This window comes from Sciurus vulgaris (assembly GCF_902686455.1).
Source record: "Sciurus vulgaris genome assembly, chromosome: 13".
NCBI classification, from domain to species: Eukaryota; Metazoa; Chordata; class Mammalia; order Rodentia; family Sciuridae; genus Sciurus; species Sciurus vulgaris.
Genome location: NC_136474.1, coordinates 47,294,358 through 47,322,036, shown reverse-complemented (window position 1 = coordinate 47,322,036; position 27,679 = coordinate 47,294,358). Strand labels below are relative to the sequence as shown.

At 42.4% G+C, this 27,679-nt stretch overlaps 1 protein-coding gene and 1 long non-coding RNA gene across 2 annotated transcripts in view; one reads left to right on the top strand and one right to left on the bottom strand.

The window, feature by feature from the left end:
* The window catches only part of COLEC12 (collectin subfamily member 12), a 180,669-nt gene that overhangs the window by 41,153 nt on the left and 111,837 nt on the right, over window positions 1-27,679 (bottom strand). The window lies entirely within an intron of this gene.
* Window positions 6,346-18,199, top strand: LOC306642499. Its single transcript, XR_013758548.1, has 2 exons — window positions 6,346-11,529; window positions 17,921-18,199. It is a non-coding gene; the product is annotated as an uncharacterized lncRNA (long non-coding RNA).

The following is a 27,679-nucleotide window of genomic DNA, read 5'->3' as shown; positions in this document are numbered from 1 at the left end:
AAGGGCTGTTCCTTGCCTCTGAGCCTTGAAAGTTGTCTTTCTGCTCTTGAAATACCCTCCTTCTCTATAAGTAACTTCCTTCCAACTTGCAGATCCCTCCTCAGGGAATCCTTTCCTAATTCACCTTGCGCCTGGCCCAGCTGCACCCGAATCCCTCAGCAAGTGTGTGTAGTGCATTGCACACATCCACACTGACCTCTGTGTTTCTCAGGTCATTTCAATACTTTCTTCAGGACACCACCTCCCATAGGTATAGGAATTTAAATGTTTACAGTATTGCTTTTGCATTTTCCTAAACAGACCAGTAGTCACTAGCACTCTGAACATCATGTGATTTAATCCATATGCGACTTGAGTGTGAACTCCGGTAGTAGGAAAAGAGGGATCCATAGCTCCCCAACCCCTGTCAATCAATCTCCCAACCAGCTCTCAGGTGCAGGAAATTTCACAATCTTTTCTCCCTCCTTTGTGCCAGCCTTCTAGGTGAGGAATGACTTGCTGATCTCGCTGTCCTGCAAGCAGAAGTGTAGACTATTGAGAGAGGAAAACAGCTCAGGGGCCTGACAGTCAAAACGCAGACGCCCATGAGAACACCTTCCCCCACCCCAGTCAGAGTTGATCCCCAGCAGCCCACAGACTCAGAGGAAGAGTTTCCTGTTCTCTGCTGGAGGTGGGTGGTGGGTGGGGTGAGGATAAGAAATGGAAGGAATGCAAACCAAGCTTTTACCAGACTGAAATGAATCCCAGGGCTCTAAGGTGGCTGGGCGTTTCTACATTTTATCTCTCAGCACTCACAAAACTAAATTTGATAAGGCAAAGACGAGAAACAAAAGCCCGAAACCCAACACTTGCCTCAAGTAATGCTGCTTTAAAGAGTGTCATTTTGGGGCAGCTGGAGGACTAACATGATGATGGGGAACACCGATGGGCACCAATCTCAGGTAATGACAGGGTATTTGTTGTTTATCACTGAAAAAGTGTCAGGGCATGTGAAAATTATGCTTCAGAGCAGGTGTTGGCAGAAAAGCCTAAATTCACTCTCTCGCCTACCTCCTCGATTTCTTTTTAACCAACAAAACTAGTGTTTTGATGAGGGAAAAATGGGTTTCGATATAAATGAAAATACCCATCAGCTTGAAGACATTCCTCCTTCCTCTAGGAATATGTGGGTTTTTAAATTTATTTCTTCAAGTGAAGATGATGGTTGAGGACATTTAGAAAGGAGAGGAAAGAAGTCAAGACAGTGACAGATTTTATTGTCAGCGTTTTCAAGCAATTATTCTTTTCTCCCCTGAATGGGGCCTCAGTCCTGAGTCTTAATGAGAAATGAGTCCATCAGCTGGAAATGAGGAAGAGCTGGCAAGTAAATAATGAAGGAAATGTGGGGGTTGGGGGGCTACTTTACAGACTACTGCCCTGCAGAGGCTGTGAAGAAAGTGCAGCCCTGATTTAGGAAGGGGCTGGGAACTTGTTACCAAAACTGGAGAAAGGACAGAGAGAAGGACAACTTCTTCGTGGGGCAGACAGTTATGGTTTTCAAGATCAAAGGAATAATACTGGAAAATAAAAATGATAAACCATCCAACCAAGAAGTCAGAAAGCAAATGACAATCGAATGTAAAATAAATGGGAAAAGGAATGTTGATTTAATTTTCCATGCCACAAATTCAAAAATGACAGAATTAAATTTAGAAAATTAAATTTAGAAAATTGAAATAGCTAGATAAAAACATACATTTGTACATATAGAATGATGACTTTGTACAAGATTTTCTTCAGGCTGAAGAGATGTTAAAGAAGGATTTCTAAAGCAAAATTTAAATTCACAATTTCTCATAGATCTATGGGATAGGGGGGTGGTGGCTGGTGCCAGCTTACACTGACTAGTAAGAACCAGTTGTTTGTATCACCTCACAATTTCAAGTTCACTAATACACTGGTAGTTTGAAATGGTCACCCTGGAAATATTTATACTACAGAAATGAGCCACCACTCCAAATCAGGACTTTTGCCTTCGGGAGAGCGAGTTGTTAAACATTTGCCAGCACACCACTCAGTCTAGTGCACCTGACCAATCACATTGAAACAAACTAAACAACAGCTCTGTCCGTAGAGACTCATCACTAGATAAGTTCAGAATCACTGACACAATCAAGCCTGGACATGGTGGGGACTGTACTGAAGCTCTTTCCCTTCCTCTCAAGGTTACAAAGATCTTACATGCATTCCTATTAGCAATTTCTGTGCACATTAAAGGTCTTGAATTCAAAACTTCCATACAAATGTATTAAATTTCAAATTCACAATCTGTGGGGTGAGATAATTTTAGGTTCCTAGTAACACTGACAACGTTTAAGGTTCAATTTCCACATGTCTGTTAACTTCAAAATCCACAAATGTGGGTTTGACTTAACTCTTACCAACCACCCTGCAAGTGCATTTCCTTCTTGGACTGGCTCTCATAGCACATCATGGCAAAATTGAGCCAAGGGCACATCATTCTAGAAACAGGTGAATCATAGAGATCAGAGATGAACAAAATATACACAATTTCATATGATATGAAATTCTTTGGGTAAAATCACTTTCTTGCATTTCATGTTCAAGGAAATGAATTTCATTTCCCAAGTGGCCAAACAACTCCTAATTAGGCTTTTAAAAGGGTTAAGCAAGATTAAAGAAAAGGAAGCTTGGATGGGCATTTCAAATCATTGTGCAATCCATGCCTAGTTCAAGGTTTTCTGCATTACCCCAGTGAAAGTGGAATATGGAGCTAGCATCAGAATCACCCATTCATTCATATTTTCTTTCTAGTTTATAGCATATTTTTTTTTTTTTTTTACTTAAATTCTGGTAAACTGCATAGTTTCTAAGTAGTTTAGAACATACTGTTGAGTTCGTTATTTGTTATTTTAAAAATATCCTGTGGAAAAAGAGTACCTCCTACTAAGGAAATATACATGTTTTGAGGGGTCACTACACAACAGGACCCGAGAGACAGGGTCCCAGGAGCCAGAGCTCCTTCTGCCTGGGGCAGCCTGGCCTCTCAGCCCTCCTGCTGGAAAAGCAACCACAGCTCAGGGTCAACTGACAACAGGCCAGCAATATCCTCCCTGCAAACACAAAGATAGCACTATTTCATTCCCTCCATATTATGCACAGCCCTGAAGAGGAAATAAAAAAGAAGGATTCGGTGATTCACATTGGGTCCATTCCTAAATGAGGACTAAAATTAAGCCTGGATTTTATAGTTCTCGTTACTATGCAAATGTTCCTTCCTGTCAGAAAGCGGTAGGCTTACAGCAGCAAAGCTGGTCAAGACAACCAACCACCTGCAAATACAACCCACTGGTTGCCCTGAAACAATCTGTCACCTCCTACAGCACTTAGGGGAAACAACACCTAATAAACAACACCTAGTAAAGCAAAAGAACATACACTTAGAGACATAGGGAAAGTCCCACTTATACCCATGGTTATGACAGTGCTTATAAAATTAGAAGCACTAATTTATTAGGGTATACAGAGACCAAAATGGTTGGGATTGTATATTTATTAAATTTTATCCATAGGACAAGGCACAGAAGTCATGGCTTTGAGCTTGGTGGAAGATCCGTCTCCACTCCTGCTTATTTTCCAGACACACACCATGGTTGGGCACAAATCATGTAAGAGAAACGTTTATCTAAGTGGAGCTGGAGTAGTCATGGCTCCAGGCGGCCCCAGGCCTAAGGGGAGGCTCCTTTTTTCAAAGGCTTCTGCTGCAGGGACCCAGGGTAGAGTGGGCAGGATCACAGAGTACGTACGGCATAGAAACTAATCTCCCCCACCCCCTGAAGGAAAAGAGCAAACGCTTGTGATTATTTAGACAGACTAGGAGAAAGAGAGAGATGTGACAGAGGGAAATGTAACAGGTTTATGGAAGACACTAAGAATGTCCCTACTGTTGGGTAATTTGTATCCTAAGAAGCTGGAGACCCTAAGGTGGAGGATGTGTCCTTCGCTCACTGAGACATAGAGACCACAAGGACTATTTTTGTTAGAAATAAAGAACAAGTTCCAAAGAGTAAGAGGGAAGCTAACATTATATAAGAGTACGTGGCCATCTAGGGCCAAGTCAACCAAGTGCATCAGGTAAAGAAGTAAGTATCAATCTAGTCCTCGCTGTGGAGATTCATATTTCTGAAATGGCAGATTGGCCTCCAACATGAAAGTTGTACATTTGTGTCCTTGGTGGGCAAAAAAGGGAATGGACCTGAGCTCCCATTACTACCCACATCCAAGTACCTTCCCGCAGCACCAAAACTGTGGTCCAAACAAGGCAGCCCCAACCCCTCATGTCCTACATCCCCCCACTCAGGGGAGGTGGAGGCTGGGATGATGAAGGTATTCCTTTTTACAAAGGAATTTATTTCTGAGGTCTTCTTCAATCTCAACTCTCCTTCCTCAGACTGCTTGCAAGAAACACAAAATATAATGTACAATGAGTCAAAATGCAGTCTGTAAAAATTTTTAAAAAATAATAAAAAATACCATTAGGGACATGAACACAGTTGGACTCTTTATTATAACCAAAAAAAAAACCAAACAAACAAAAAAAAAACCCCACAAAACAGATAATAGACTAAAGAGACTAAACTTGACTCCATTGATTTTTATTGTACTATTTCATTTCAATTAAGTCAGGCACCACTGCCCTGAAGTCACTGAGCCAAAGCCTGAGGCAGACCACCTAAATCTTTGAAATAGGTATAGAAGTAGAGGCAAAAGTTTCCTGTGCCATTCTGGGGGTACACCTGACAAGAGTATTATTTAGTAACACCAGAGAATATATTTCATCCAAAATAGAGCACTTGGTGACTCAAGGATGGACCTAGAACTTTCTGAAAAGGAGACATTTAATGATATAACACAGGAAGTGTCATGATGCCTTATGTATACTGGATCCCTTTTTAGTCTGATATTCCAGGAGAAAAATGCTTCTGGCCAAATAAGTTAAACCTTGCCCCATCAGAGATTACCTCTCTGTATTAAAAGACAGTTAATTCTTCAAAGAGATGGTATACTCAAGTGAGTGAGGAGCTAGACTACAGTTCCCTATAATCAGGACAAAACTAAAATGGCGGAGGTGGAAGGAGCACATGTTGAAATCTTTCATGAGAGCACTCACAACTTTCCTCTGTTAAAGTTTCCTTCTTGATGAAAAACAAGAAATTTTCATGTGACTGAAGAATAAGATCCACACTCTCCTGCGTCCTAAGGTCATTGCTAGTCTACACTACCCATCAAACAGAAGCTCACCATATTCAATCATGTTTTTGATGGTCATACATTTTCCCTCTTCCATAGTGATAGGTGGATTCTTGATATTAGGGGCATAATGTGGCTTCTCTCTTTAGGCTTCTGACCCTGTGTGACAAGGAGATATCTCCAGTGAGATGGGTGGGGGAAAAGCAGTGTGGACAAATGGAAACTGATTCAGATAGGAGGTGCTGAACTACTTCCTTAGCCACACTGATGAAGGGGTTTTGAAAGTTCTTTAGTGGGGAGGAACTGGAACCTGATATCAAAACCCACTGTATGTCCTTTATAGTTTATTGTATATAATTATGCACCATAAACGGTGCATGGTTTGCATTCCAGGGCGTGGGATCAGTCGTTCTCAACAAATCCTTTTGTTGACTTCTGTAAGTCCCAGCTAAGAACCCCCGAGGGCTGATCTGAACTGGGGAGACCTGACAATTGTGACAGAGCACCAGGGACAGCAGAAGGCCCCACAGAATTCTGCCGGTACACCTCATGGTATTTACTCAGGTGAGCATCAGGTAGCAGCTATACTCAGTGCCAATATCAAACAATGCCACTATGTACCAACAGGGCTTTAGGAATGCATATAGGTTGAATACTCCTTATCTGAAATACTCAAGACCAGAAGTATTTCAGATATTTTCAGATGTTAGAATATTTACATATACATAAATTGTTCTGTTTCCTTCCTGAGCTTGGGCCGCCTCTTGCATGTGGGTCTTGTTCATGAAGAACCCAAAGGGAGGGGAGCTTCCAGATACTGAAGACCTAGGTTGTTGTTTGAAATCCTTGGCTCATGTGCATGCCTGGAAAGCACTGCTAGAACCTGAGTCAATGAAGACCATTTATAAACACATGATCTAATACAGTGGGTAAATTCCTGGCTTTAAATAGCCACTGAGCAGGGAGGCAAAACAGGTCTTGACTAACAGTCCACCTTCATGGCTTAAAAAATACAATCCATGATTTCTTTTTTTTTTTTTTTTTCAATCAATCCATGATTTCTAGGAGACCATGATTTAGCTTTCTGTCTTAGGAATATCAGAAGTAATATTTGTCAAATATATAATATGCATATTATATTACATGTGGATTTTGCATATACATAATGGAATCCTAATATTAAAAACTAAAAGATCCCTTTAAACTCTGTTTTCTTAATTCATTTTTTTAGTTGTCGATGGACCTTTATTTTATTTATTTATAAGGGGTGCTGAGAACTGAACCCAGTGCCTCACACACGCTAGGCAAGTGCTCTACCACTGAGCTACAACCCCAGGCCTTACACTCTGTTTTGAAATGCATGCATTTTTTCCACAAGTTTGCATAAAGGTTAACCTGTGAGCATATCTAATGTTACAAGTATGGCCTATAATTGTGATAAAGCCATTCAAGAAATAAGCCACATGGAGGCTATGATCTCACCCCAGGAAAACACCCACAGATACACATTTGGATGTGATTTCAGGAGAACCATGGGCTCCAGGATCTACCCCTAGATCAGAGGTTCAGCACTTTCGATGCCAGTCCTCTCATCTGAATTTATAAATGCTAATGTCTTCTGGTAGCCTGTGACACCCACATCCTTCGGATGCCTCACAGATGGAGTGACTCCATTTACAAACATCTCTTTCCTTGTCCTTCTGCTCCATTCCTTCTTTGGTTGCCTGGCCCCAGCAATTCTTTTAGATCCTGGTTCCAGTAACTAATTCATCACAGCAACACATTAGGCATTGTGAGTGCAGACCACGGCTGTCTATGCAGCCAGTTAAGCAGCACCATTGAGACAACTCAGTGCAGAGAAGCAGCAAAGGACAGAACCATTCAAGAGAAAGGATGCAGGATGCAGATGCTGGGCAAGCTGGGGAAAGTTCACTGTTGTTAAAATCAACAAGGACAGTGTCTCCAGTGGAGGCCCAGATGTCCCATTAAGAAATGTCCCACTTAATATTCTCAAAAGATTGGCAACTGTGCTTGTGGGAACCAACAGCAAGAGGAGCAGCTGGAGTGAATGAATCCAGAGGGTCCTTTCTCACATCTGGCTTCATCTTGACCATGTTCCTCTTCTGCTCAGGCTTCTCAGGGAGCTTCCTGTTTCACTGAGAGAAAGAGCTGAGATCCATGTGGTCCTGCACTGCCTTCCTCTGATTCTGACCTTATCTACTCTCTCCTTACCACTTCTTTTCCAGTCACACTGTACCTTGAACCCACCAGACATGCTGCCCCAGGGTCTTTGCACTTATGCTATCCTCTGACTAGCGCTGGACTCTCCCCTTCACACCCTCATAATTTCCTCCATCACTTTTTTCAGATTTTTACTCAAATATCTTCTCAGAAAGGCCTTCCCTGATTAATCTTTTGAAAAATGCAACCCCTGAACCCTGTTCTCCACCTCCCTTTCCTATTTTTCTTTTCTCGGTAACACTTACACCTCTTGACCTCCCACAACAATGCAAGTTCCATGCAGGGAAGGATTCTTGCTGACTGCACTCACCCACATACACCCAGAGGCTACTATACAGTTAGAATAGTACCCACCTCACAGGGTTGCTGAGATTAAATGAGTTAAAACATATAAAGCCCCTCTGCACAGCATATGGCAATTATTTGGGTTTTATTTTAAACTTTGTGGTAAACCTAATGGGTGGTTATCGTTTACCATTTTACAGGTTAGGAAACTGAGGTTCAGTGTCATTTACTTGAAATTCCACATTTGCGGTTGGCAGAGTCGGGATTCCAATCCAGATCTGATTCCTTGCTCTGTGCACTCATCGCCCTGGCTCTGCTTTGGAAGTCCTGGGACAGAAGCAAGGCAGAAACCCATTCTTTCTGGAACAAGCTGAAAACCCGAGGATGGTTCAGCCTTAGGAATGGGAGGCAGGGAATGGAGTCTGCAGAAGCCAGAGAGTGTTTACTTCCAGACCTGCGTGAATCTGAAATGGCGGGTGGCGCTCTGTGTACTTCCTACCTTCACCAAAAAATGTCAGCAAGTCTGCCAATTAAAAAATGTTTTCATGACCCCAGAAAATCCATGGATTGGAGACATTTACTTTAAACAGTCATTCCACCATAACAGGAAAGAGGCAGAGCAGAGGAGTTTATTATAACAGCTGCTTTCATACCCCAAACAAGGTTTGGCTGTTTTTGGCAGGTTGTACTGCAGTAGAGTTGGCAAGAAGCTGACAGACTGTGTGAGTTTCCTTTCAAAAGATCATTTTGCTCGCTTCCCCCAACCGAAAAAAAAAAAAAAAAAAAAAAACACAGCTGGAGTATCTAGTGTGAACTGCAGATGTCTGTTCCTCCACTGCCCCTCTGTCCTACCTGGACCTCAGTGGGGCATGGGTTTGTACAGCAGAAAGAGCCTTCAGATTGCAAAGACCTTGATTTGAACTTAATGCTTCCTTTAGCAGCTGTTCAACTCTCCAAGACTCAGTGTCCCTGCCTACGGGGTTCTGATGAGGACCCAGGTAAGACAGAGATGCAGCACAGTGCTAGGTTCTGTGGCCAGCTGCTTTGATGCATGGTCATTATTGTGAATTTCCATGGCTGGAGGCTTCAGTACTGCCTCCTTCTGAGGGATCTCCTGAGATACTTCCTCTTACCAATCGCAGGCAGCAGAGAAAATAACAACCCCTTTCCTGAAGAACTTTTCAAATGTGACTTATCTGCAACCCCTTTCCTTCAAACCCAAAATAGAAATAGGACAAGGAGCGGTGTCAGGGTATCCCTGTGTGTGCCAGAAGGAAGAACGAGAAGGAAGAGAAGAGGACCCAGTGGTGGCCTGAGGGCACGGCTTCACTGGGCTTTAAACTGGAAATCCTACAGGAAGTGAAGGCCCCTGACTGCTAGGATCTGGGCAGCACTGAGTTGCACCTCCTGTAAAACCCAGTGCTCAGCAAGTGCCTGAAACCATTTCAATGCTAATGGCTTCCAGATGGCAGAAGTGCAGCCAGCACAGGATGAACGCAGCACGTGCGGGCCGAGGTGTCTGATGCCCATCAGCTGGGCTGCTGACCCACCGAAAGAAAGAACCCATGTGAGTTACGTCTGAACCCCCCACAAGCTTGGATCCCCTGGCTGGACTCAACAGTGGGTACTGGGATATGCCAGGAATAGACATGTCCCAGAAGCCACCTTCTCCAGCCCTCTGGCCACACTTGCTCCTTAAGCATCTGGGTCTGAGCCCCACGGACAGCACATGCCTGCTGCTCAAAGGAAAGGAACCTCCCAGAGCATGGCTGGGGTTTTGGACTGTGGTGGAGGAAATCCTTGGCCATTGCTGGAAGCTTTAAAGACCTTTAAAAAAAAATTAAAAACTTTTAATCCTCTGTCTATTCAGAGCTTTAGTTTGGAACACCTGCCTTCCAAAGAGAAGCAGGGAAGCCAGTGAGCAGCCCAAGAAAGACAAGAGGTGGATTCAAAGGACCACACCGTCTGGGCACATAAACAGCAGCACTCCTGGACTCCAGATCAGGGAGGGGTGGATTGGGGGAAAGTGGGTGAGAGGTGGATCCTATGCGCCTTTCCCAACTCAACCAAAATGAGACTGTGGAATTTGTACATCTTTGGCCCTAGCTGCATCAATGGCCCTAGTGACATCACTGATCAATTAAAAGGGAGACCCCAGAGTGCTTCCCATCAGCCCTGCCTGTATCTCAACAGAGACGTTGAACACCATTAAACACACACGTAGAGCAATTATCTGGGGGTGGAATATCCCAGAACAGCCTGCACACTTTCCACTGTTGACACAGAACTTTCACTGTCTGGCACATTTCCCAGAAGGCACCCTGCTCCACGTGGACCAGGCTGCATGGAGCTAATGGTACATCAAAAGACACACTCCATGCCCAAGATGTGGCTTAAAAACAAAAACAAAAAAAATGTTATAAATAAAAGTAGACAGACGAATGGCTATTTTAAGTTGTTCCACTGTTTAGGGAAAGTAGTTACAGGGACAGGTGCCAGGGTTTGCAGAATATTCTTCCATTCCTGTGAAGCTGTGTAAAAAAACCAAGTGTATTGCCTAGTGAACCAAAACAGTCAGATGCAATTAACACGGGTTCCTCAGCCAGCTGACCAACATCAAGTCCTGTAGGGCTTGGCCAGTGATGGAGAAAGGAGGCAGCAAACGCTGCCCTCCAGGAGCTTCCGAGGAGGGCCTTGCAACTGATTTCCTGGCAATTCCTATTAAAAGTTGTGGGTCAGTCCCCAGCTCCTTCTACACTTAGACACTGCTCTCCATGGGGACAGTGTGAATGCCAAAAGGTATACTTAGAAAATCTATTTTGTCTTGTCCTTTCAGAACTCTTCTTTCCATCATGATGTACTTTGCTCCAATTTATTTTCCCTTTTTCTTTCCACTCCTGGACTGCTCTCTCTCGAAGCTCATCCATCTTTTCTTTCTTTCCCTACTTACCTATTCTCCTCTGCCCTTACCCTCACCCTCTTTCTTCCTCCTAGTTATTTCTTGCCACTGCTCCCCTCAAGAACCTTACATCCAAACCACCAGAAATAACCCTGAATGTCCTTGGGTGAAGATGGAGCAGGACAGGGTGGAAGTGTGTAGGGCCATGTACAGCAAGCATCCCCCCCACCACACCCAGGGATCACTGGTAGCCCAGGCCCGGATGGATCATGCAACCTTCTATCACAGCACTTGAACTTCATTAGGAGAAAAAATTTCCACAAGCAGAAATGTTCATTTTCTCCAAACTAGTTCCATACAACCCAAATTTTTTTTGAAAGAGTCAGGGAACTAGAAGAAAATCGTGAAGGGGAAAAAAGAAAAAAATAAGAGGAACAAAGAGCGAAGAGAAAGACCCAGCTTCAGAGTGATCACGATATACTTGGGTCAAAGCTCAACATACTGAAACTGTTTCTAATGTTCCACTAAGTAGCGGCCCCTTGGCGTTACTGACAAGTGATTTAGAGTCAAGTGTTCTGTCCCCAGGGGGGCTCATGAATCTCCACACACAATGGTTCCATCCAGAGAGCAAGAGTGGCCCAGTCAGGAAGGTGGTGATGCAAAGGTCACACGTGCAGGGAGGAGATCGTCCATCCGACTGTGAGCATTCCAGGACAGCACACAGGACAAGAGCCATCTGGTAGCTTTGCTTGCAAGACCAGCTTGAGAAGGCACCAGCACGAAACCACAAAGGAGAAGATGAAGCTGTATTTCCGGAGGAAAAAAAAAAGCAAAGCTTTCTACCCAAAGCTGAGGTAAGAGCTTTATTCTTAATTTTTTTTCCAATGATGAAGAAAGACTCCTACTTCCCTCTGATTTGGATTATTTTTAGCACATAGGCCTCAAGCGTTGGTGCCTAACATGTCTGGCCATGTCCTTTTCACCCTGAGATGTTCCGGTTGTTTCCCACTGCCTAGAGGATAAAACAGAAACCCCCAGGCATGGTGTCAAGGCCTTCCTGATGAACCCCCCTCACTACTCACCTTCACCTTCTCTCTGCACTCCTCAGGTCAGAAGACTTGTAGCTTCCAGGGCACATGCCACTCTCTCCTACTGTTCTTGTCAGTGCTTCTCCCTCTGCCAGGAACACGGTCCCCTGCTCACTTGTCTGACCAGACGGCATTCATCCTCTATGCCCCACCTCAAAACCCCAACTCCTCTGTGAAGGCTGACTTCCAAGGGGCTCCATCCTCTACACCCACACTGACCTCAAACATCACCCCACTAGCTACTCACTTCTCACCATAATAGAGATTACAACTCTCTTCACCATTTTGTCACCAGTGCCTAATAAAGGATTGCTGCAAATGTATATGGACCATTCAGATAGCATTCGTTGAACTCTTTCTCTTACACACACACACACACACACACACACACACACACACACACACACACACAATGTCATTACCTCCTGCATCTCTAGAGTTATGGATTCTAGTTAGGTCCCTTTCTACCAAGTGTCTGATCAGGGACCCAGCAGTGGGGTAGACACAATGAAACAGAATGAGCTGCAGGTTGGAAATTAAGTTTAAAACTTGGAAATGGCTTTTAAGTGCTTGCAGACCTCATATGCTTGGGCCTCAGTTTTTAACTCAGGGGGGGAATGCATGTCTGCATGACAGAGTAGAGTAAAGTGAGAAGAGGCAGAGAGAGAGAGAGACAGGGAGAGAAAGAAGCAGAGGGCCTTGTGCAGACTTCCACCTGGTCCCTTACATCTGGTGGTGGTGGTGGTGGCGGGGGGGGGAACAACTGGCCCCTGCAGAGTGGCCTTGTCTGAAGAATCACACATTATTTCCACTTTTAATCAGCCTTTTTCCAAAGAGACCCAGAATAAGAAGTGGAGCTCTTTATAAATGTCAAAGTCAGTGGATCCAGAATCAGAGAAAGCCAGGTAAGTACAGGAAGGGACCCCTTGCATTGCAAAGCAGGTACAGAAAAGTGAAGTTGATGTTAATGCAGAAAGGAATTTTTGAAATCCTCAATTGTACTGAGACATAATTTGCTCCAAAACCCCAGTTTTCAATAAGCCTGGCATGAAACTGACAAGGGGAGAAAGGGATATCAAAATCTCAATTGTTCTGAAGTTCTGAAATTTGGTGCAGTCTGTGTTCCATTAAAACAGTTCACCTCTCATTAGGAAAACAATTGTTGGATTTATGAATGCCAGACACTCATTGTGCACACAGGTTAAACAAGGATACAGGTTTGTGACATCCTAAAGCCGTAAAAAGTGCCCCACCACAGTAAGGGCACACAGAAGCTTTCCTACGGATTAGGAATGGGCTCCTAGAGTAATCTGCAATACACCTGTCATGGAGCTGAAATTAGTTTCATATACCATGTACACTGTGTGTTAAGCAGGCATTGCAGATAGCCAGAAGATCTGATCACCAATGAAAAAGTCTATAACTATTGTAAAATCTGCCTTAACGATCATCTTTCCTGTTCTAAGTTAGGGGCTACTCATATAAATCATTCAGATGCATTAACTGAAAAAAAAAAAAAAAAAGTCCCCTTTTCTTTAACTTTTCATGCACAGAGGCAAGAATGGAGGATCAACTGATTTCACACGTGTGGTCTGACTTACTACTTTAGACAGTGGTTTGCTCCAAGGCAGGAAGAGTGTCTTCTAAGAAGTGTTCTGCACCTCATCATAATGGGGCAGATTTTCCTAACCTACTAAGTTCAAGGCATGCATAAGTAGGATTAAGACAAAAAGCCTGAAACTGGAGTAAACCCAATGTAATTGTAATGAGATCTGATGAGACAAAGCTGTTCCTCAGCTTAGCAGCATGGTGTGGTGGAAAGCCCATGCTCAACTTTCCACCCCAACACCCCATTGATAATGCATAAGCCCCACTGAGTGCCAGTTTCTTCATCTGTAATGTATTATGTAGGTTAAATGGGATCTTGCATTTCTAATAAATACAGTGATAACACATTGGATCGATGTATAGTATTGCCCTCTTTTCTCTTTTTGAAGTGCTATTCCTTGTGGTGAGTGTCTGCCCACAGACAGCGCAGATTCTAGTCTGCATCTCCATGCTATCTGTCACAAGGGAAATCCCTATATGGGGAGTCTGTGAAACATGTGGGTAAATCTGTCTAATTCTCGAGTTTGGAATTGGGAAACGCATTGCAGCAGCACACTTAAGCCATGTTTTCTCACCTTGCCCTTATCAACACCAAAGGGGATTAAAAAAAAAAAAAGTATAAGACGAGTTAGTAACAGCATTAATTAAAAAACAAAACAAAACAAGACAACAGCAACAACAAAAAAACTTAGGAGCCAGGCATGGTGGCACACACCAGTAATCCCAGTGGCTCTGGAGGCTGATGCAGGAGGGCTGTGACCAAAACCAGCCTCGCAATATAGCAAGGCCCTATGTAACTTAGTGAGACCCTGCCTCAAAATATAAAATAAAAAAGGGCTGGGGATGTGGCTCAGTGGTTAAATTGCCCCTGGGTTCAATCCCTGGCACCAAAAAGAGAAAAGAAAAAGACTTAGGAGTTTAAAGGAAATGCAAATTCTATATGTGATATGGTTACTACACAATGTGATAGAGTTGGGGAGGCAGGTGTATACACCTCTACATCCCAATTCCCCCAGTGCCTCAATATAACATCTCAGAGGACAAAATAATATCTGCTAAGGCCAAGTGTGGTGGCACATGCCTGTAGGCCCAGCACAGAGGAAGTTGAGGTGGGAGGAACACTAGATTTCAGGAGTTTGAGACAAGCTTGGCAACATAGTGAGATCCCATCTAAAAAAAATACAAAAATCCCAACTGCCAGAAACAGGATATAATCCTATATCCCAGAAATATAACTAATTAGCTATATTAGTTTTGATAACCAATATCATTGTAAAAAAAAAAATTGTAGTTGTAGATGGATATCATGCCTTTATTTTTTTTTATGCAGTGCTAAGGATCAAACCCAGTGCCTCACATGTGCTAGGCAAGCACTCTGCCCCTGAGCTACAGCCCCAGCCCCCAGATTGGTTTTATATCAAGACAAAAAACTAAAAAGTCAAGAAACAAATACAAGGTCCAGTTGATGGAAAGCTCTATCCATTCCACAATAGGTTGTCACTTCCCCTTCCCCCACGCCCCTCCACCATCCCTTTCTCACATTCCACTCAGGAAGACACCAATGCCTCTGACTAGTAAAGAACCTTGGCTGCATCTGAAGTGCTGGAGAAGCTTTTATCCATCTTGAGAATCAGGCTACAGTCCAGGTGTATGAAACCAGGGTGTCTGTATATGGGGCTAGGCAAGCATCCAGGTGATTACAATATGTAGCCAAGCGTGGGCATGCTAGTCTCACTTGTATAGGGGCATGTTACCAGTTCTGGGCCACAAACCTGAGGAAGGGTTGAGAGAGAGAAGAGCCTGTTCAAAAGAGTGTGACCAGGTCAGTGAGGAAGTCTGACTCTTGCCACAGGACAACTGGCAGAGGCTTTAGAGAAGGGGGGCCTTGGAGGTATGGCTGTTACTTGCAAAAACTTGAAGGACTTCAGGTGTAAAAGGAAATTGTTTTGTTTTCCCTGCATTACCATCCAAGGGCAGGAACTAAAAGGAATTGAAGTTTAGCTCAATCAAAGTTTTCTTACCCTATGTACATGTATGATTATACGAATGGTGTGAATCTACATCGTGTACAACCATAGAAATGAAAAGTTGTACCCGTTTGTGTACAATGAATCAAAATGCAGTCTGTAAAAATAAAAATAAATAAAAATTTTTAAAAATTTTTATTTTTAATCTGTAGGTTAATACTAATGATGTCAGTGGGGAGGGAACACAAACACCTTTGTTTTAATAACTCCAACTCCTTCCTACATCACCGTCAGTCAGGTTGACTGCTTCAGTGTGCTGACACTTTCTTCTACCTCTGAGACTGTCTTCAGGATTTCACTGGCCTTGATCTCATCAAATTCCATACACAGTAATTCAGATTCCTTAAGATTTCCCCTCATCCTCTCCAGAAAAGAGAAGCGCTCCTTAGGTGGCACCTGTGGACAGAGCTGGCTCCACAGTAGCTCCTCGGTGATGCCCAGGTAGCCACAGAGGCATCCTAGGCCAGACTGCTCAGGGGCTGGACTGGAGACTTGCTTACCTGCAAAGAGTGCCACCCTCCAACTAAAAATTTTCTTATAAGGTGATCTTCAGACAGGGACTAAGGAAGTGCAGCTGAGAGGACGTGCAACCCGTTGCTGAACAATGTGAACATAAACTAGAGTGAAAGCTCACTGGGCACAGATTCTACAGGAGCTCAGGCACTGGACACAGGGAATCAGGCTCAATGGACCTCAGCGTCCTATATAACTGTGATTCCAGATGTCTTTAATTCCAGGGGCTCAGTGACTACTAAAGGACTAATTATCAAATCTTCAGAATGAAGGAGAAGATTCTGTTTAATTCAGGAGAACAAATCTATCATAACCCTTACCAAATGGAGAAATACGAATGGATTGGAACATAGGAATAAATCCAAGAAAACAGAAATGCCTAAAAGTTTTTTCTACCACACCATACACTTCATTAGAACAATTCAAAACACAGCAATAAAAAGCAGTCACAGTAAATGGCCTGGCTGTGGCGGCTCCCTAGGAGGGTATCTGCTGATTTAAGAAGGCAGACAGTCTGCAGGAGACTCCTGCTGTTTATATGGTTGTCCAAGTTAATTATCCCTATACTTTCAGATGAGGTGAATGGTATTCTGTTTATCTAGGTCAAATATTTGGAGCTAACTCTGTCCCTTGATAGTCATATGAAAATACATAGTGTTGTCCTTTTGGGCATTATAAGAAAGAATCAGGTTAAAAAAATAGCATCCCCTTCTTTATGGGCACAACATAGTAAGCCTTTATTCCTCAAGTGCTCTAATTAGACCCAACTCCAAACAAATGGTTTTAAAAGGGATTTAAAAAAAAAGAAATTTTTGTGGACAATCATTTCTCTTTCTTAATTCATGATATATTTTTGTCTTTGAATTTATGGAATATGTTTCCCCACAGAGATTATGAAAATCTGGCTTCTGGCTCTGCAACCATTCCTAGAAACAGTAACTACCACTACACATGGAAAACAGAATGAAGTTACCATAGAAAACTAGGAATGTGTGTTACCAGAACAAAGAGCAGCGTCAGACGGAGGAAGAAAGTATATTATCACAATATATGAGAAGGGGTGTGTTTGTGTGATTTAATCTGCAAAATAAAATCTTTGGAAGAGTAAGGTACTTCCTGATGACATTCAACAGATGCCCTTTAAAGTTAATCTCATTCTGCATCAAGTCAGTCAGAGGAAGCTGAGGATAGAGGTAAATGAACCCACCATGGAGAATGTTAGGATTACTGGGAAACCTGCTCTGGGTAGGATGGGGGAGAAGGATGAGGCCTGGATTGCCTTTTGAGGGATGCAATCCTCAGTAAAGTTTAGATTCACTGAACTTTTAGAACTATAGGCTTCCCTTTGACTGTGTCCTTTAGAGTCATTTCTTCTGACCAACTTGATCCAATGTTTCTAACATTATTGCAGGGCAATCAAGGCACTTAGGTAAACATGGGCATGCAGCCATGCAGGAAGCCTAAGACAGGGTTGCCGCCATCTTAGAATCCCAGAATAATATTGCTACACAACCCTGCTACTCAAAGTGCTGTCTGTGAATCAGCAGCATGTGTATTTCCTGGAAGCTTGATAAATGCAGAACCTTAGGCCTCTGCCCAGACCTACAGAACAGAATGTCCATTTTGGTAAGATCCCCAGATGATTCCTCCTGTGCTCCTTAAAGTTGGAGAAGCACTGTGATAAAAGACCTTAAAGTCTCTCATTTTTCAGATAGAAAGCCAAGGCTCACAGTAGTTGGTAACTTGCTCAAAGCCACACTATAAATGCATAACAACCAAAACTAGAACAAACATTTCTTGATGGAAAAACATGTTACAGGAAAAGAATAGATCTGGGAACCAAGAAGATCTGAATTTGGAAACTGTGTCTCCATTTTTTTACCCATCCCTAATAGGAATGATTTTATTTTCCTAGCGGTACAATTCTGAGGATTCAACCAGCTAACATATGTGAAATGCATGAAGTGTTCAAAAAACTTAATTTCCCACATTTTTTCTGTTCCTACCAGCACCTTCTAGGAACGCACAGCCTTTGAGAGAGGCCAGGGGCTCACCATGTGATGAGGAGTTTCCTTGGGCAAAGAACACAGAATGCTACCATCTCTGCTAAGGTGGAGTGCCACACTGCTGCTCCGTGTTCTGTAGGACTGTTGTCTGTGCTGTATGGAGACCCCTGGATGTTTCTAGTCCTGTTTTCTAACACAGTGACATGCTCACTTGTGGCAGGTTAATTGGCAGAGTTGTCAGCACAGCTGCCTTTTATTGCCAATAAACTCGGGTCCCTGAGAGCTGTGGCCTTAATTATTTGTTATTTCTTTTTCCAAGGGGGATAAAGTATGTCTTGCTTTTAAAAATGTGTCTCCTGCATCAGGACAAGAAACTGAAGAATTCACTAAGGAATTTAGCACACGGTGGTGACGAGGAATGCCTCACAAGAAGCAAAAAATTAGCAGAGACTTCAGCAATCTTGCGCTAGCCTGCAATCCTGTTTTTCTCTATCTTTCTGCCTCCCAAGAGATTCAGGTTTAATGGCAAAAATTTCATTTCTCTTAATAGCAGAGAATGGTCTGCTTGCAGTCTAAGTCAGTAAAATATTGTGATTCTGCCCCCACAACTAAAACAATGTTTGAAGGCTCTGATGTCATGGTGCAATCCTTTAGTGACATTCTCCTGTGTACTTGAGATCTGCTCAATTTCTCATAGCACCACTGGTTCAGATACAACCATACTTGACTATATATTTCCATGGCTCTTAAAAGTAATGTGAAATTCAGAAACTTTGTGGACAGCATTGAGAGTCAGACAAAAAAATCATCCTGATGAGTGTAATTGCTGCATAACCTCAGCGTGTCACTTTTAAAAGCTTCAGTATCTTGGGGTAAGAGAGCTTTTCCTTACGTGTGACAAAATTAATATTACATAAAACAGAATCCTGCTGACTTGACTTTGTACACTACCAAGAAACATTCAATCTGGCCAAGTATTAGTTTTCTCAAATATTTGGGATCTAGAGAATTCAGAGAAAAACTCAATCCACAGGGAACACCAAAGTTTGCTATAGTCAATGGTTTCAGTGTCTTCCCCACAAAATAGTTTACTGGATTGGCCGGTAGTCAGACAGATTTACGTTTCACCTTCTTTCATTTCTACCTTCTAGTCGAGGGGCTAATGAACTGTAAAGACAGTCCCAACTAGACAGCAGGAGGGACAAGAAACAAAAAGAACTTGGTAACGGGCCATGTACATAATTGGTCCTTGAAAAAAAAAATCAAGCTTAAATAATAATTTTTAAGGCTGTTAGTATCCCTGAGCTTCCACAATGGCAAAACATAGTAAACTAGTTATTATATCCTTCTATTATAGTCAAACACAACCTCACTTTAAATAGAGACCTTGTAAAATTGAACTAGATTGATATTTTAATCAGAGTTATCTGTATAATCTCGAACTAAATCTGCCTAATTGGATCATCTGCAATGGCTCTTTTGGCCATTAGTCCTAATTAACATGGCGCCACCATTACTGCACATGCTCATGTGGCTTGAAAGTAGGAGCTGACATCATCTGGGGCCTCTTTAGGAGGAGATTCACTCGCAACGTTTTTGTATGTGGGTTGATCTCCCCACATGCCAAACATGCATCAGTGAATTCTGTAGACCCAGGCTGACTACATCTAAGTCATTTTGTTGGCTATCTGTGACCACCATGTCCCAGAGTTGATAAGTTACAAAAATGGGAGACATAGAGATCATGCTGGGGAAACAGCTGAAGGTATTCCCACAACTGATGGTATACCAATTTAACAGATGTAACATTTAAGGCAGGTTTTGCCACAAACTTTGATTCTTAGGAACATTTAACAGAGTGGACAAATCAGCAAATATGATAATGATTGTGTTTATAAAACTCATAGCGAATGTTTCTCCCTTTCTTTCAGGACAAGGAACCATTGGGTGAGCACATACCTGTCCTCCCCACACCAAGTCAGCTTAGCTACGTTTTCAACAAAGGAAGTTTATCTCAGGAGCTCTTCTGCCTCTTTTCTGCATTGTTCTTTTTCCTCCTGAACATCCTTGCTTTGTCCTTGGTGTGTTCAGGGCCTGCCACTAACCAAATCTGCTCATGTGGTGCTTCCCAATTTATCTTGGTCCAAAGTATCTGTTCCTCCTAAAACAATTCTCTCTCTCCTGTGGAGTGTCTAAGCCAGGTGTCTGTGTATTCATTAAATTCATAATTTAGTGTGAAGGTGGAATCCTACACAACTCTCCCAAGGGTACTGGCAGTTGAAAGGATGAGATCTATTGATACAGTGAAATCTACAATGGATAGAATTTCAACCAATGTAATTTTGCAAAAGAAGTTATTTCAGGCAGAATTGGAGAATATTTGTCTTTTAGGCAGAATTAGAAAAGAACACTTAGCAGGAGATACATAGAAACTTAGTCCTCTGTATTCACTGGTTCTGCATCTGAGTATTCAACCAACTCAAGATTGAAATATTTGAGAAAAAGAAATGTGTCTGAACTGAACATGTATTGACTTTTGCTATCACCTCTAAGTGACAGAATATAACAACTATTTACACAGCATGACTATTGCATTAGGTGTTAAAAGTAGTCTAGAGATGATGTAAAGTATACAGGAGAATGTTCATAGGTTACATGCAAATACTATGCTATTTTATATGAAGGACTTGGGCAGCATCTGCAAGATTTTGGTATCCATAGAAGGTCCCCAAATCAACCTCTCACAGATACCAAAGGACAACTGTATATCCATTTAACACTTACAGGCTCACTTAGTGCCATCCAGCAGACTTAAACCTGAAAAGCAGAACTGGAAACTGAGCACAGCACTTCTGAAGAGCGCTAGTCCCTGAGCCTGACCCGTGAATATGGGAATCTCATTCACAGACAAAATAACATTCAGAGGTCCGGCCAAAAGTGTGAGCTTTGGCTTTCTGATGACTGGTTTTTGTTCTAATTTTTGTTCTAACCTAAGGTCAAAGATAAGATCTTGAAGGATTTTTTAAATATTAAAAGCACAAGTAAACAAAAGGAAGGCCTGAGCTGACACACTGCCTGACTTATTTCAGCAGGGGCTGCCTTGGTGGGAGGCAGGTTCCAGGGCCACTCACATCTGCATGTCCAAAGAGCAGGACTTAGGTGATCCAAACCTGGGAAGGGAAGTTATCTTGCTGTCCAGAGCCTGGCTGCCTATGGAAAAAGAGAAACCTGTGCCTCTCCTACTGTGAGCTATTTCTAAAAGAGAGGCACCATGACAAATTAGAATTAGATTCTAAAAAAGCAGAGACTATGCTCTGGGATTCAAGTTTTTGGTTTTCAATGGGCTTTGTTTTTGTTTTGTTTTGATGTTCCATTAACCATTTTAATGCACTAAAGGCCATTCAGCAAAGGACTCTTTTCTGAGCTAAGATTTTAAAAAGATAGAAGAAAGAGCTCTTTGGTGCCAGCATCATAAACTCCAATAGTTAGGAAGGCCCTGTTTTCCTAAGGTCCTTGTCACAGTTTATCAGCAGGTTACAGAAGGCACTGGGCCACTCCTGGTCTGAGACATTATTGTGTCAAAGTCCACAAAGCAGCAAACCAACATCAGGAAGTAACGGTGGCTGTAGGCAGTGAAGTATGTGTGTGTGTGTCCAGAGGGAAGTGCTTCCAGTTCTTCATAAATAAATATATATATATATATATATATATACATATTTTTTTTGAGAAGAGAGCTCACTACATTGCCCAAGCTGCTGTACCCCATCCTGACTCAGTCTGACTCAGTCTCCCAAATAGAAGGAATCAAAGGACCCCACCACTGAACCCAGCTACTTTTACTTTTTCTTTTAACTTGAATTTCTGGCTTTCTCACAAAACCATTTCTAAACAACGGGTTTTCCAAACCAAAATCTGTTAAGAGGGTCTTGTCCCCATTGCCTTAACATGAACTCAATCTCTAACAATTTGGTGGGTTGGCTCTTTGGTGTGTAGCTACTGGCATTTTGTAGATTCCATCTCTGCCACTCCTGATATTTCCAGCTGGAAGCCACTTAGATGACACATGCTCTTACTTTAGAAGTGTGTGCAGGTGCCAACTGGAATGGTGCAAGTGGAACTATGTGTGCCCAAACAGAAGAGAACAGGAAAGAACAATCTGGAACATTGTACCCTGAGCAACTGAGGGATGAGTTGCTTTTGGAAAACTTTGGCAAGTAATTTGCAACAAAGTCTTTCACTTCTTTAAAAAATACACATTATGTATTGTGTTACTACCATACTGAGATCTGGAATTCGCCTCCCTGACTGTAATATATAGTTTATATATATCTATATATAAATATATTATATATAATAATATATTTTACAGGTATATATTTGTTTTGGTTTTGTGTTTTGTTTTGTTTTGGTTTTGGCCTGTGCCATATGGAGCACCAGTGGCTTGCTGGCTATGATGTTCTTGTTCATTGGGAGGATGTTCTTGTTCTTTGGGACACTAGTTTATATAATATAGTGCACTATGACAGCAGAAACATCCATGTCTGAATTTACCTCCTCTGTGAATTTCAGGGAGAACCAAAAACAAAACAAAACAAAACAAAAATACTGTATCCACTGCCTGGTCAAAGTAACTAGAAACAAGTTACTCTTGAGAGATTTGGTGACAGTGCAGACAGGAGGTGGCAACAAGTTATTTCCACTTCAGTATAGTACTTAGAAAGCAATCATTACAATATACAGAGTTCAGGTTCATCCTTATATTTACAATGAGGAATTGCTTCTCAGAAGATCTGGCCAAAGTACATCAATAGGTAAGAGGACTTGGAAGTTTCTACAATGTTTGTAAATCTAATCCTGCACCAGACAGAACATCCACACATTCTTATGTGATGACCTACTTTGTATGTTTGGTTAATAGAAAGTGGAAAGAACAAATTCTTGGGTTGTTTATAGCCAGTGTTTATCTGGGGCCCTTCCTGGGGTCCAGAACCAGAGGGTCTTGTTGTCCCATGAACAGAGCATCACTAGAACATTCCTGCCTATCAGATGGATGTTTCTTCCTAAGTTAACTGCAGGGAGCATTTCCTGCCTGTGTTTGGAATTTTTCAAAGACGTAACTAGTGGCTGGTTAGCATGGTTATCAGGACCTATGATTCATTCACCAATCTTTTGGATAAGTCAGGTGGGCCTGCAAAGTCAAAAAAATAACTGCACTAAAATCAAAAGACCTGGGTTACAAGCCTGGTTCTCCCACCCAACATCCACACCAACTTGCTGAAGCCTTACTTTTTTCATCTGTATCATGGGATACTCAATCAGTCTGGCACAAAAATTTTTATGAGGTTTAAGTTAGATATTTGTCAGGAATGATGGGAGTCTAGTTTATAAATTTCCCTGTTATATAAATCTGTGGGGTTGGTCATTTGTGTTTAACAAAATGTACCGTCTCATTCTGCTGAATATCACAGCCTTACGAATCAAAAACAAAGCAAAACAATATACGCACACACAAACACACATGCATGCACAAACCAGGTTTCTAAAATTAGGTGTGTGCTTCTCAGAATTTGCTATAGCTACTAAGGAAAAGGGGAAATCTTAAAAAAAGATGCTCAGCCCACAGCTTTACTTGTAAAACATGAGGACTTTCACATACCCACCTTTGGCTAGAGTTAACAGCAAAACCCAAGCTCTCAGGTCAGGGATTTTTACTAACAGCGCAGTCCTGATGCTGAGTCTTGGGGTTGCACTATTGGTCCAGAATGATCAATTACTTCCTTCCATGATTAAGCATCTCTGAAAAAAATTTTTTTCTTTGTTACATGACCCAAGTTTCAAACTCCTTTGTTCTTAAGTTCTTTGCCAATGAATAGAAGCTCAAGTTCACTGCCTGCTAATACTTTCTGAGAGCCCGTTGCATGAAATAGTATTCATGGATGATTGCCTAAAAGACATGAAGAAAATCTATTCCTCTAGATACCCTAAATCGTATCCACACGTCAAGCCAAACCATCAAAAAGCAGGCGTAGGCTGATTGTTCTGGCCCTGTGTAGAGCTGCTTTTACTGAATTACACTTTGGCAGTATGCCATTGGCTTGCACTGAGGGACATTACAAGAAACAGTCCTATAAAAACTGCTAGCATGGGGATATTGTTGAAAATATTTTCACTGTATCCCACATTGAGCTTTTAATAAAAGTCAATGGAGAAATTTCCCTTGACCTTTCAATCCAGAAGAAGCCTGTTTCTTTTGAGCAACAGGCTTCTCCCCATCCCCCCATACAGGTAATAGTGAATTTCCTTTCTCTTTTTGCTTTAGTGTCTAGGAAGTTCAAGGTCAAATTTTCTTCCCACTTCTAAATCACCATTCATGGTCTTATATTATTTTCATCTCATGTATTTCTATGCTTCAAATGTCTTTTTAAAATTTTTATTGTATATATGTAAAGTATACAACACAGAGATGTCTTCTTCACATACTATGTGTTTGTGTAAGTTCCCCTGAATCTTTTGAGAGCCTGTGTATATTTACTAACTGCATACGGATCTTCCAGATTCCACTCTGCCTTTCCAGTCATCTTTTGCACTCTACCTCAAATCTGTGATCCAGTCACACTGACCCTCATAAAAGTGCATGACATATTCCATGACAGGATCACTCTTTGCCTGTCTTTCAGTCAAGGGAAATCCTGAAAGAATTCATGGCTCCTGTTTCTGTGTAACTTTGCATACACACTGGCAGCATATTGCTTATTACCTTCCATAGATGTGTACAAATCTGTGTCCTCTTCTAAATAAGAAAGCTCCTTCTAGGCAATGCCTCTCACATGCATCTCTGTATGTATGTATCAGTTCCAAGTCTTTAATAAGTTTTCAACAAATTTCTGTCAAAGTAATTGCTGACTCAACAAATACTCCTGCACCAGCACCAACATAAGGAACCCTTAGGATGTTGTTTGGTGATAACTGCATTCAGTATTCACACAGGCTCTGTGTGTACAAGGGTAGGTGGTGGTGCCTGGCTGAATTTGGGACACTGGGTCACATCAGTCCTTCCTTAGAGTAGGTGCCAATCCTTAAATATTCTTCTGGAAACAGAAATACGAAATACTGGGATGCTTTTTTCCTACAACATTTGCATTGAAGCATTTTATAGTTGGTTAGATTGTGCCTGTTTGCTCACTGATGGGGTCAATACCAGCACAGCAATCAAATGAAGAATTTGGGTTTCATTCTGTTTTGTGATCCCACAGGTCAAAAGAAAGGAATTCAGAAAGAAGAATGGAGGTTTCCTGGTACTGGGGGGTGGGGGTGGGTGGGCATGGGAAATGCGCACATAGATAAGTTTGGAGGGAAATTAATCCTAGCTACCAATCAGTCAATCAGTTTTCCAAACACTGGGGGAGAAATGATGCGGTCACCGGCTCCCTGGTGCCTTGTATCATGGCCTTCACCGCCAGAATAGTATGTTTCTAATTTGTTCAAGAATCCAAAATATTCACTGGATGATATAATAGAAGATGAAATTGGCCATCACCATGTGTACAGCAGAAGACTATCAAAATATATCAGAAGGGCATTGCAGAGAAGTTCAATACAATAAGCCACAACTTTCTACCTTGATGGTTTTCCATTTCACATCTTGCTCTGATGTTGCTTTTCTTTAAAACCTCACAATAAAATGAACGGGGTTATTACCATTTTAACAGGAAGACCACCAAGCCCAATACCTTCCTTTGACAAATGGACACTCTGAGGCTCTGTCAGACACACTGACTTGCCTAAGGCTCACAAGTTGGCAGTAGAACCAGGACTTGACTCTCAGCCCAGGGTTCTTCCCATGATCCCGCACAGCTGCCTCTTGGTAGTCAACAAATGAAACCTAAGTACAAATAATGGGAAGCTTTTGGGAGAAGCAGCCAGTCTCCCTGTTTCCATATTAATGACAACTCAGTTAAAAAACAAAACACAAAATCAATAACCCAACCTGGTACTGATGGCCTAACACCCTCAGTTCAAGGTTAAAGGTTAAGCGAGTGCTTAATAGGTACAAGGATAGGTGCTAGAGTTGCAAAGAGATTGTTCTATCTTCAAGGCTGGCCTTGGGACAGCCGAATTTCGGGGGATCCAGTGCCTGCAGGAAAGAGACAAGGCGAATGGAAGCCAAGCTTGGAAGGAGGCGTCAGCAATCTGGGACTCAGAGACTCACACTCTGCTGATGAAGGTTATGGATGTCGCTTGACAACTGGCACATGATGTGCATCAGCTAAAAGACACTGGGAATTTTTGTAGGTGAGTCGGGAGGATATAGTGCCCTCCCCACAGTTCACAATCTAGTCAGTAGAGTCCCAGGAAGGCAAAGGTCTTGGTGCTTTGGATTTTTTTCCCCACCTAGGACTGGGGATGGAACCCACATGTGGTCTACCACTGAGCTACACCCCCAGCACTTTTTATTTTTTATCTTGAGACAGGCTTTCGTTAAACTGTCCAGATTGGCCTTGAATTTGCAATCCTCTTGCCTCAGCTTCCCAAGCTGGTGGGACTACAGATAGGAGCCACTGCACCCAGCTCCGTGTAGTTTTAATTCTGGCACATAGGATCCTTTCCTCCCATCTTAGGGGCCCGAGTCATCCATACTGCCCAGGCCCACACAGCACAGGGAAGCCTCCGACGGTGTACCAGCTCAACCACTGAGAGCACTCACGTTCTGGAGATTCTGACTGCATTTTCAAACAATAAAAACATAGATAATAATCCTTCCCAGAAAAATGTGAGGTTAAAAGTTTAAGCTGAGTTCATAGCACATACATTCCAAGAGGGTACTGTACTCGGGGAAATTACTCACCTAGAGTTTATATAAGTTCCAAGGCGATTACAGTCAGCCGACAAATTGGAGCCAGAACACGTTTACATTTAAGGTTTTAAAAATGTAGATTCCTCTTATGGAAAGAAAGAAGGGGGGCAGAGGGAATCACACACCGCCCCATGTTTCTTGTTAAGGGAGCAGGCCCCAGCAAGTGTCAGTCCATTGTCTCAAAGAGTGTGGAAGATGCCAATCCCCGATTCTCTCTCTGCCTGTCGCTCTTGAAAAGCACATGTCACATCTGCTTGCTATCAGCATTTATCTCGCAGCGTGCGTCTGACTCATTTGGAAAACTCAAAGCACATGTTTTTTCCTGCTGAGGAACCAGCCATTACTGTGCAATTTACAGGCCCTCTGTGGCCCAGAGCACACATTGTGACCGGAGGGAGCGGCCAGGGAGCTGGCCTAGGTTCTTGGTGCTGCCTGGTTTGGTGCCTTTGCTGCCAGCTTGTCTGCCTCCTGTGAGTTCTCCTGTTCCTTCTCAGCCTGAGTCACAACTGACCCTCTCCTTCTCAGTCTTCTCAGGGAGACTGAAGAGCCCAAATCAAGCATGCTTGGGAAAGAGGGACAGTAGGTAACAAACAAGAAACAAATGGAATTTATGCAACAACTCAAAAAGTCCTGGTCACAACACAAAATTGATGTGTGCCTCCTTTCTCCAAATCAGGGCTGAGCCTTGGTCATCACAAGACATCTTTGACATTGGGCTTCTCTCCACCACCCAAAGTGACTTCAAATGTCGTTTCTAACAACTCTGAATCTGCTAACCTGGGCCTGCACAACCTACTCTTAACTAAGTGGCTCTCTAACCACATGAACCCACTTCATTAGGGTCTACACAAGTCACATTCCAGTTTGGAATGGAAAGTGAAAAATTTTCAGACTTATCATTCTGTCTG